Source organism: Lutra lutra, chromosome 16, assembly GCF_902655055.1.
Source record: "Lutra lutra chromosome 16, mLutLut1.2, whole genome shotgun sequence".
NCBI classification, from domain to species: Eukaryota; Metazoa; Chordata; class Mammalia; order Carnivora; family Mustelidae; genus Lutra; species Lutra lutra.
Window position 1 is genome coordinate 23,129,608 of NC_062293.1, and position 11,068 is coordinate 23,140,675.

At 50.5% G+C, this 11,068-nt stretch overlaps 1 long non-coding RNA gene across 1 annotated transcript; it reads right to left on the reverse strand.

The window, feature by feature from the left end:
• Nucleotides 1-6,503: 6,503 nt before the first annotated feature.
• Nucleotides 6,504-8,126, reverse strand: LOC125088180 (uncharacterized). Its single transcript, XR_007123599.1, has 2 exons — nucleotides 8,039-8,126; nucleotides 6,504-6,788 (listed from the first exon to the last, which is right to left on the reverse strand). It is a non-coding gene; the product is annotated as an uncharacterized LOC125088180 (long non-coding RNA).
• Between the last annotated feature and the right edge of the window lie 2,942 nt (nucleotides 8,127-11,068).

An 11,068-nucleotide genomic window follows, 5' to 3' on the forward strand; every position in this document is an offset into this window, starting at 1 on the left:
CCCAAGCGCGCTGAGTATGCATCTGTCCCTTGGCTGTGCAGGGCTCTGTGTTGAGGAGCGTGTGAGGACGTGTCCGCTCTGCATGGAGGCAGAAACTAGGTCAGCGTGTGGGCGGGAGGGAAGTTAGGGATCGATTCTCCAGCAGTAACAGGCTGAATGGGGAAAGATGGCAGGGGGGAGGAGGGAGAGGGCACAGGGAAAGCTATCCTTGGGATCCTGGGAGCCTGCAGCCTTTTCCTGACAGCTGCACTGGGCGGGGGGGTGTGAAGGAAGGAGTGGAAGTAAGGGAGAGCCTTACCACACAGGGACTGGGAATGGGTGGAGAAAGGCAGAAGCCGACATGTTGCGGGTGGCCTGGCCTGGGGCTTGTGGGGTGGGAGAGCCAGACGTCTGGGGCTTTGGTCAAGAAAAATGTCTCTTTATCCCTTGGAAAAAAAAGCTGGTGTCCCTCTTGCCTGATACCACCAGACCTTCCACAGCAAGACTCCATGGCGACAGCCCTCCCTTCTCTTCCTTCACCTGGGGGCGAAGAGAAGCTGCAAGTAGGCCCTGAATAGCGTCTTGCCTGGGTGGGGAAAAGGTTGGGGGGCTGTCTGGTCAGATGGGGGGAGTGAGGGCTAGATTTAACTAAGAAAAAGATGGAGAGTGTCTGTGTCCAGATACTGATGGGGGGTCTTTGCTAAGGATCTAGCAAAAATCTCTATTATTTTTTTTCTTGTCCCTGGGGGAGGGTACAACAGGGTCAGGGCCCTCTGCCCAGGAACCCTGATGCAGGGGGAGTGTCTCCTATCCCAGCGAGTGAGAATCCTTGCTCCTCTGGGCCCTAAGTCCCCCAACCAGGGAGACAGGGAGTTTGTCTCTCCCCATCAGTGCTGGACACCCTTCAACCCACGTCCCTAAGCCCTCACTCCACAACCCTGCATGTCCCCGTGTGTACTGGGAGTGGGGAATCAGAATGACAGGGGCCCCAGATAGAGCAGGGGCCTTCCCCAATGCCTGAGTCTTTCTGGGTAGGACATGTTCTCCCCTTCCCAGGGCCCCCTGCTGCCGCCTGGGCCCTGCCTCCACCTTCCTGCTTCTTCCTGCTTCCTCCTCCATCTGAGCTGTTGGGGCGGCAGCAGCACCTTCTCTCTCAACACCTTCCCCCTGGGGCCCAGCCAAGTACCACTCAGCCCCAGCAGGCTCACAGCAGCACCAGAGCTGGCTCTTCGGCTCCTCCCCCTCCTCTCCCCTCCCCTTCCCTACCTTTCCCTCCCCTCCCCTCTTTCCCTCCCCTCCCCTCCACAGCATCCCTCTGGCTCCCTTTCTGGCTTCCGCATCCCAGGAGTCCACCTGCCATGTCTGCGGCCCACGCTGAGGCCCTTTAAGTCAGGGACTCTGTTTCAGGCACCCCATCAGTCCAAACCCTTAGGAGCTCCGGGTCACTCTGCGCCCATGCGGGTGTCAGCTTCGTCCTTTGTGGGCTCTAAGTAGGTCCAGACCCCGGTAGCCATGGGGGGCTCCACTTCAGTCTAGTTCCTCACGGGGCTCCGGGATACTCCAAAGCCATGTGGGCTCTGTATTCATTAGTTCAAGCCCCTGTAGATGCTGTGTCCCCCTCGGCCCCGTGGAGTCCTCAGTGTGGCCTGCCATGGGCAACCTGATACTCTGGGCTGGGAGACCCATGTCGGCTTAGGTCCAGGTCAGCCTGTATGGTTGCAATTCCATGTATACGGCTGGACACCGTGGATAGACACCATCTCCATCGGCAGCCCGGACCCCTAGGGACCCCTGCAGGTCCTGTGTCCTTAGCCAAGTGACCTTCATGCTGTTCTAATTCCTTGCAGGTCCTTGCTGCTCAATGGAAGTTTGAGGGCCAGCAGGCTTGGCATCACCTGGAACTTGCTGGAAATGCAGCATCTCAGGTCCCACCCAGACCTTCTGACGGGGAAGCTTTGGGCATCACTGGACCACTAGGATTTGCAGAGCCCATGCTGACCGGCAGCACCGTCAGCCTCTGGGTGGTTTAGATCAAGGCGGAATCACACTGACCCAATGTCATGGGAGCTCTGTGATGCCCAAACCAATATGGGGGCCATATTAAAGAGCCCCCAGGGCCCCCTGAGGATTGAAGTGCTCTTCCTGGGACTCCAGAAACTTCTGCCTCCTGTGTCTCCCACCTTCCTCTTCTTCCTTCCCGAGGCCTCACCTCTAACCAGTTCCCTTCTCCAAAACGAAATGCCTGCTCCCCTGCCCTGCATGCATCTCTGGTCCCCTCAGCACCACGGGAGCCCAAGCACAAAGGGCTTTTGTCATCCCCACTCTGAGCTTGGCTTTGGGTCCCCTCCGGACCCTCCCTCCCCACCAGCCGCCTGCCGACCTCAGGCCACCCCAGCTGGAGGCTGCTGTGGTAGTTTTCCATGCCTGCTGTTCTCTGCCTCATACACACGTTGCACAGATAGATCTAAAGTCTCTATCTATATATACTTCTCACTCCCCCACCCCCGGACGGCGTGCGTCTCGTTTGCCAGGCTGTGGTCGTGCAGTCTGTCGCTCGTTAAGGCACTGTCTCAGATTTGCATGTTTAATATTTTATCCAGGAAGCGCTCCTGACTGGGGCCCTGGGAGGTGGTGTGAAGCCGACAGAATGTCAGGCCCCGGAACGATGGCTCACGGGTGGTGGCGGTGGGACGAGTGTCTGGGGGACTAGAGAATGGTGACGCCAGTTCCTGGCTGCTTGTCTGGCTTTGGCATGGGGGTGGGGGTGGGGAGAACATCTCAGAGATCAGCGCCCCCTCTCCACCTGCACCAGGAGCCTCCCTTCCTTGGGGCACTCAGCCGGCCATTGGAAGGGTGAACTCTGATGTGAACTTGCTGTTTTAAGGTTCCACGGCTCATCCAGGTCCTTTCAGCGTCTGGGGATTTTCCAGTGGGAAGAAGCCGTTTGGTTCCATGGAGAAGTGGCGAGTCAGCCCAGAGCCAGGGCTAACCGTGGAGGTGGACACAGTGGGTGGGAGGAGACAGGCAGGAGACCAGTGAGTCCAGCCAGTGCTGTGCGACCTTCTGGCATCATTGAGCTCTCTGGGCTCCTGTGAGTGACAGGGGAAGCCTGTCAGCGTCTTCACTCGCTCTCAGGCATGTCAGAGACCTGAGTTAGTGGAAAGCAGTAGAGGGTATTGAGGGCAATCTTTTCTGTTCCCAGATATTTGTAAAGAATTTAGAGGGCAGGAGGGGGAGAGGCAGGGAAAGATGAGGCTGTGCCCCAGGGGCAGATGGAAAAATCTGAAGATGGAAGGCAGGGGGAGGGGGAGCGCAGACAGACACAGGCCTTTCATTCTGACCCTTGAGAGGCATGAAATGCCTGATTGTGCCTGTGTCCAGAGGTTCTGTGGGGCCTGGAGGTCGGGAGGAGAAGGGAGAACCTGCTCCATCCCCCAACCCTTGGGAACAAGATCCCCACACATTCTGCTGTAGTCTGCCAAGGCTCCTACAGAAAGGCCTTCTTAGAGAGGGCAGGATGGGGTCTGGCCCTGGATCTGCTCACCATCCCCCTCCTCTGTCCCAGCCCTGGAGGTTTATCAGTGCAGGAAGGACTTAGCCCTGGTAAGGGCCAGGAAGGTGTGGGAGGGGGAGGGTGTGTGTGTGTGTGATGAGCTCTCAGCCTACCCCTGGGCCACCCTCCTGCCCCAGAGCTGCCTGCCCTACACTGTTGCCATTACTCTGCCCCCAGGTACCAAATTGGGAAGTTCTTCTGGGTGTCTTGCCTCAGTTCCTTCTGTTGCCGCTTCAGTGCAAAGACTCTCTGTTCTGCCACCTTGGGAGATGAGGGCCCCTCGTGTCCTGGGGTTTGCTGCATCCTCCACCCAAGAAAAGGCATCATGGTTTGATACGGAAGCCTGGAAGCCTGGTCTGCTTCTCTGGTCCATTGCTCTGCCCACACACACACATAGAGGGCTTGGCCTCTCTGTCAAGTGATACCCCACCATCCGCCTGAGAGGAAGGAGCTGGAGACAAGCTTCCAGGCCCTCCAAACAGCCACAACGGACTCTACCAAGCCATGCATCAAAGTGCAGACATAGTACATGCTGGGGGGTGCTCTGCTCCTCACAGTGCCCCCAATCCAGGTCAGTGGTTTGCAAAAGCCCTTTATACCTGGGGACTTTTTGTCCAAAGCGTATCATGCAGAAGCAGAGAGAAACAAAACCAGGGAGAGTCCGACTGCTGCGATGGAACCACCCATGGGGAGCTGGGGAGGCCTGTCTGCTCTGCACCTCCCACCTCTTGGAAGCTTCTCCTGCCCCTCCCGCCGCCCCCTAGGGGCTTCTGAAAGGCCCCGCAGGACTCCCAGTGCTTGGCAGAGCACAGCTAGAAAAACACTCATCTGCAAAATCTCTTTGCTTAACTCTTGGAAGCTGCCAATCAAAAGGCATGGGGGCCGGCAGAGATAGGAGTGTGACAGTCCCACAGGTGACAACTCGATGACAAGGGGAGAAGAGGCAGAATGATGCTAAAAAGCAGACATGCAAACCTGAAGGGCTCAAGACCAGGGCCATTTAGTTTGGGGGTGACCTTGAATGCTCCTCAAGAATCTCAGGGAGCTGGACTGAGTAACAGCACTGGCTCAGCGTGGGGACTTGGGGTGTCAAGGTAGGGTCATGTTTGGTGGAAAGGAATGAGATGCAAAATTGGGGAAAGACTGCCCTCTATGATGGTTCAAGTACAAAAACATGGAACAAGCTGGGGCCTGGAAGGTGAACTCTAAGCTCCCTTGAATGCATAAACTCACCCAAGGGGTGCAAGACCTCAGGGTTTTGAGCAGTGGTTCTCAGCTGCTGGGGTGATTTTGGTCACCCCCACCCACCCCAGGGGACATTTGGCAATGTCTGGAGACACTTTTGATTGTCAACTGGGAGGGGGGGTGGTTCTGGCTTCCAACGGATTGAGAGTGACCAGGAAAGCTGCTGAACATTTTGGGAGGCACAGGAAAATCCCCTTCAACAAGGAAGCCCAGCCCCAAATGTCCAGATGCTGCGTTGAGAAGTCTTGGTCTAGATGTTAGTTGATACCGAGGTCTTTGCTGTGTCTATTCATTTCCCCACTAGAATATGTTCCCGTAAGTTAGAAATAATGAGTCTTCTACATGCCTACAGCATCTGCCTCTGCACCCAGTAGGTACTTTATAGGTGTTAGTCAGATGAATGCATGAATGAACAGCTCACCTAGACAGGGTGGGCAGGCTTATCCTTTGAGTCCAGAGCCCAGTTTGTCCTGGGGAAGGTGCCTGCTACTTCTTCAGTTTAGTTCATAGAACCTGCAAGGGATCCTGACCCTGGGCAACCCTGGGAGAAAGCTGGGGAGGGCTCACCCAAAAGTGCTTGAGCTGTTGACTCAAAAAGAACAGATGCTCATTCGAAAATTCAATTTGCATATAATTTGCATATCACTTTGAATATCATTTGCATGCTGCTCCTTTAAAGTCAAAAAGGCACAGATCTCCTGCCCTGTCCTGCCTTTCCAGCTTCGCAGAGGCCTCTGTCTGCCCGGCCTCACTTTCTTTGCACACTCTCTGGGGAACACCTACCTGTTGGGCTCACATTTGCTTAGGTTCCCTCTGGGGCCCAGCACAAAAAAACTTAGGAAAATTTGCAATGTGAGATGCCAAAAAAAAAAAAAAAAAAAAAAAAAAAAGGTCAGGCCCCTTGCATTCTGCCTCAACCTTATGGTCAAGGTTGTGGCCGTTAGTGTCCCATGTGCTTGGGTTTCAACCTGGCCTCTGCCATTTCACAAACTGTGGGATCTTGAGCAGATTATTTAATCTCTCTGCCCCTCCCTCCCTCCATCTGTGAAATGTGGGGCAACAATATTCACCTCATAGATTCATGGTAACGATTCAACAGGAAAAACCCATCAAAGTGCCAGGCATTTGGTAGACACTCAGAGCTGGCAACTGCTGTGCTTGCCGTTAACGTCTGGTTTCTTTGAAGTTGCTGTCATCAAGGAGGAGAGTTTCTCCTCTGAACTTCTGGCTCTGCAGCCAGTCCCTTCTCTGATCTCTCTTGCCTTCTTTCAACTCTCTCTTCTCTTGGCTTTGAGTTGTCACTGGCTTCCAGATTTCCACCTGTTGGCCTCTCGCTTTGTCTGATTCCTTCTCCTCCGTCCTACCTCTAAAGTTCGGAGGGTCCCAGGGCCTGGTCCAGGACCCCTCATCTTTCTCCCGGAGTGTCACTGGTTTTAACCCATAAGCCCCACGCCAGGGACCCTCAGTGATCTCTTTAGCCTGGAGACTAATAGTCAGCATCTACCTGATACCTCCCAATGTCTAAAAGGCATTTCAAGATCCACATCGTGATTTCTCATCCTTTTCCTCTCCCAGGCTTCCCTACTTTCAGTCAATGGTATTGTCCTCTACCCAGTTGCTCAAACCCCAAACCCAGAATAATACTTTGATTTCCTCCCTCCCTCAACCCCTGTGTTAGTTAGTTATGTACTGCTGTGTAACAGATGACTTCCCAAAATGTAGAGGCTTAAAATAATAGCATTTAATTATCTCACACCATATATGCTTTTTTGGGGCCAGGGATCCGGAAGTGACTTAGCAGGGCTTCCGAGTCTCTCATGAGGCTGCCGTCAAGATGCCAGTGGGGGTGTAGACATTTAGAAGGCTTGCCTGGGCTGGAAGATCTGCTTCCAGAGGGGCTCATTCACAAGGCTGTGGTTGGCAGGAAGCCCACGTTCCTTGTCATGTGGACGTTATAGAGCTCCTGAGTGTCCTTATAACATGGCGGCTGGCTTCCTCTGGAGTGAGTGATCTGAAAGAGAGAGAGCAAAGAGGAAGCCACAACGTCTTTTCTGATCTTGTGTCCAAAGTCACACACTGTTAATTCTGCTGTAGTCTCTTTGTTAGAATGAGTCACTAAGGCCAGCCCAAGAATTTATGGATGTCTTTTAAAACCACCGTCTAAATATGTCTTGAATTATCTACTTCTCTTCATCTCCACAGGCCCCTATCCCAGGCCTACTCACACTCATCGCCCACCTCTGCTGTGGCAATGGCCTCCCGACTGACGCTCTTGCTCCCGGCCCATCCACAGTCCCTTCTCCGCAAAGCAGCCAGGTGGGCAGTGGGACAATGTAAGTCAGATGTGCGGGGTCCCTTGTTAAGGGGGGACGAATTGTATCCCCTTTCCCTTTTAAGGGCTCACTCAAACGGTAGTGAAGAAGGAGGGAAGGCATAAATCCACAAGGACAGGGTAAAATGATATCTTAGCCGACAGAGAATTTCAGCAAAGTCACGGTTGCTTTGAAAAAGGTTGAGTGAAGAGTCACAGATGTAGCGACCAGGACAGAAGGAGACAGAAGATGAGAGGGGAAAGGGATCCGGAGGCCCCAGGTTGCACAGAAGGGCAGGAGGTGGAAGAACCGTTGACCCCTCCACCTCTGCCCTGCACAGGAAAGGCAGAAACAAGGTTCCCACATCCAGACAGAACACCAGAAGTTTCTTATCTGGAGAAACAGTAGGCTTCAAAGAAAAATTCCCTATACTAACATTTGGAGTGTTCCTGGGGAAACAGCTGATTCTTTGCCCAAACGCTAAAAAGCAAAATCACCAGTTTTAAAAAAAAGGGTCTCACTCGTGTCAATGCAGTGTCCAGTTTGCTTTTTAGTGCTCTTGGCCTTAAATACACATGGCTGAGCAAGGGTCATCTGCAAATGAAGAAACTCCTCGGGGAAGCAGACACCAAGTGGTTAAAAAGTGCATGAGATTTCTCCAGATTTTCCCGACACAGTGTCTGTGGAGAACACAGAGAAGAGGGAGCAGGAGTCAACAGGGAAAGTTCTCAGACCGCCATGTGGGACTGGCATGCAGAAAGAAGAGAGGAAGGAAGGAGGACGGGGGAGAGGAGGTTTCAGGACGTGGTGCGAGGGAGTCCCACCAGAGCTTCAGAACGGAGACTGCCCACTGGAGGAGCCTGCTGGGCAGAACCCCCTCGGGGCTCCTCCCTGCATCGAATCATGCTCAGTAATTGGCTGGAGTTGCCTGAGGAAAGTGGGTCCTCACTTCAGTTCAACGCTGAATTTCATCCTGAATTCGTCACAGCCAAAGTTCGTCAGTGGACAGCACTCCTCGTGGCAGATGCTCCCTTGGAGTGAGAGCAGTGGGGTGTGTTTCCATGGTGCTCCTCTCCGCCATGAAAGAGAAAGACAAAGTGAAAAAAGAAAAAGGAAAGCTGAAGAAAGAAAAAAATGAAACCAACCAACCAACCAACCAACCAAGGGGCGCCTCGCTGGCTCAATGAGAAGAGCATGTGACTCTTGATCTTAGGGTCGTGAGTTCAAGCCTTACATTGGTATAGAGATTACTTAAGTAGTTTAAAAAAACACTTAAAAGAAAACCCAAACCAGTTTAAAAAATGCCCCCCAATAATTAATATCTTCTAGTAGTTATTAAAAAAAAAGAATAGGAGACGCCTGGGTGGCTCAGTCGTTAAGCGTCTGCCTTTGGCTCTAGTCATGATCCCAGGGTCCTGGGATTAAGCCCCACATCAGGCTCCCTGCTCGGCAGGGAAGCCTGCTTCTCCCTCTCCCACTCCCTCTGCTTGTCTTCCTTCTCTTGCAGTTTCTGTCTCTGTGTCAAATAAATAAATAAAATAAAATAAAAAAGAATAGAATGCAGTAAAAAAAAAGCCATAGAAAATAAGAAAGTCTTCTTGGAAATTAATATAATAGTAGAGGGTTGGAAAGGTAAAAACAAAATAGTCATTCAGAGAGCAGCACAAAAAGATGAAAAGATGAAATTTGTTGAGCACCGATTATATGTTGTTCTAATTCTGATGAAAAGCTGCAGACAAAATTGACAAAGCCCTCGCTCTTAAGGGTTTTCCCAGAAGAGAAATATGTGGGTGGACCAGTCTGGGAGGCACAACATTTGACTAAAAGGAGCTCCAGAAAGACAAGACAGCAACGAAGAGGACAGAAAATTGACAAAAAATTAATACAAGAAATTTACTGGGTTGAGGAGCACGCATCTCCAAAATAAGTTATCTGAACTTCGGCCCAAGATGGGTAACGGGGAATGGACTTACCCTCCCACCTGAGACAACTCACAAACCAAACAGGCAACAATGAGGTTTGGACTTCGCAATCAGGCTGCCAGGACTGCGATCCCTGAGAGAAGAGAAGCACAGCTGAAAAATTCTACAGTTGTCCCCGCCTACTGCCTGGAAAGAGTTTCCAGGCCATTGTACAAGGAGCTATAATTCAGCAGAGTCTGGTGTTCTACTGGAGTTTAGGGAATTTATACAGTTGTACAACCAAGATGGTAGACTTAAACCCAACGCCATCAATAATCACAATCCACATACATGGTCTAGACAACTCAATTAAAAGGCAGATAAAGGGGTGCCTGGGTGGCCTGATCAGTGGATTAAGCCTCTGCCTTCGGCTCAGGTCATGATCTCAGGATCCTGGGATCGAGCCAGGACCCGCATCGGGCTCTCTGCTCAGTGAGGAGCCTGCTTCCCCCTCTCTGCCTGCCTCTCTGCCTACTTGTGATCTCTCTTTGTCAAATAAATAAATAAATAATCTTAAGAAAAGGCAGATAAAAAAGGATGACCCAGTATATACTAGACAGTATATACTGTCTACAGGAAGCCCACTTATTATTTACTTATTTAATTTAAACGCAATTAGCCAACGTATAGTGCATACTTAGTTTCAGATGTAGTGTTCAATAATTTATCAGTTGCCCATAACATCCAGTGCTCACCATATCACGTGCCCTCCTTATGCCCATCCCCCGCCCACCTGGGAACCCACTTCAAGAACAAAGACACAAGTAGGTGAAAAGTAAAAAATACACTGTGCTAACACTATCAAAAAGGAGCTGGAGTGGCTACATTAATGTAAGATATGCCCCACGGACGCTAATAGAAAAGTCCATGTTGGGGCGCGCCTACCCGGGTGGCTCAGTGGGTTAAGTGTCTGCCTTCAGCTCAGGTCATGATCTCTGGAGTCCTGGATCCAGCACAGCAAGGGGCTCTGTGCTCATCAGGGAGGCCTGCTCCTCCCTCCCCTTCTCCCTCTGCCCCTCCCTCCCACTCGTGCTGTCTCTCTTGAATAAATAAAATCTTTGAAAAACAGAAAGTAAAATCTATGATAATATCCGACAAAATTGGCGATAGAGAGACGATTGTAACCAAAGAATGAAGAGGGCCATTTCATGATAAGAGGATCATTGCCACAAGAGGCCACAATTCTAAAGGTTTATTCATCTAGCAACCAAAGCTTCAAACTACGTAAAACTGATGAAACTGTAAGGAGAAATAGACATTTTCTCAAGTATAGTCAGAGATTTTTTTTTAAATATTTTATTTATTTATTTGACAGAGAGAGACACAGCGAGAGAGGGAACACAAACACAGGGAGTGGAGAGTGGGAAGCAGGCTCCCCCCTGAGCAGGGAGCCCGATGCAGGGCTCGATCTTAGGACCCTGGGATCATGACCTGAGCCGAAGGCAGAGGCTTTAACCCACTGAGCCACCCAGGCGCCCCTAGTCAGAGATTTTAATGTCCCCCCATAACTAATAAAATAAGCAGACAGAAAATCAGTAAGAATATAGAAGATTTCACCAATGCTATTAACTGATTTAGAATTCATATTTGTATTATATGTATTTTTCCACATATATTGGTATATTGTGTTAATAACAATGATTATACCTTCCTTTTTAATTCTTGTAGAATTTTCTAGTACAGTGTTACGAAAGGGGGATAGAGACATCCTTGTCTTGTTTCCTATCTCAGAGGAATGCTTCTGATATTTGGCATTTATCAGATTAAGGAAATTTCTTCTCCTCTTACTTTGCTAAGAGTTTTCTTTTTTAAAAAAACCATGACTGGTGTTGAATTTTTCAAATTCTTCTTCTGCCTCTGTTGAGATAATCATATGGGTTTTGCATGTTGTTCTGGTAAGAAGATGAACAACATTGGTTTCTAATAATAAATCAATCTTGCATTCCTAGAATAAACCCAATTGGTAGTTACGTATTATTCTTTTTATATTTTACTGTATTAGATGTGCTAATATTTTG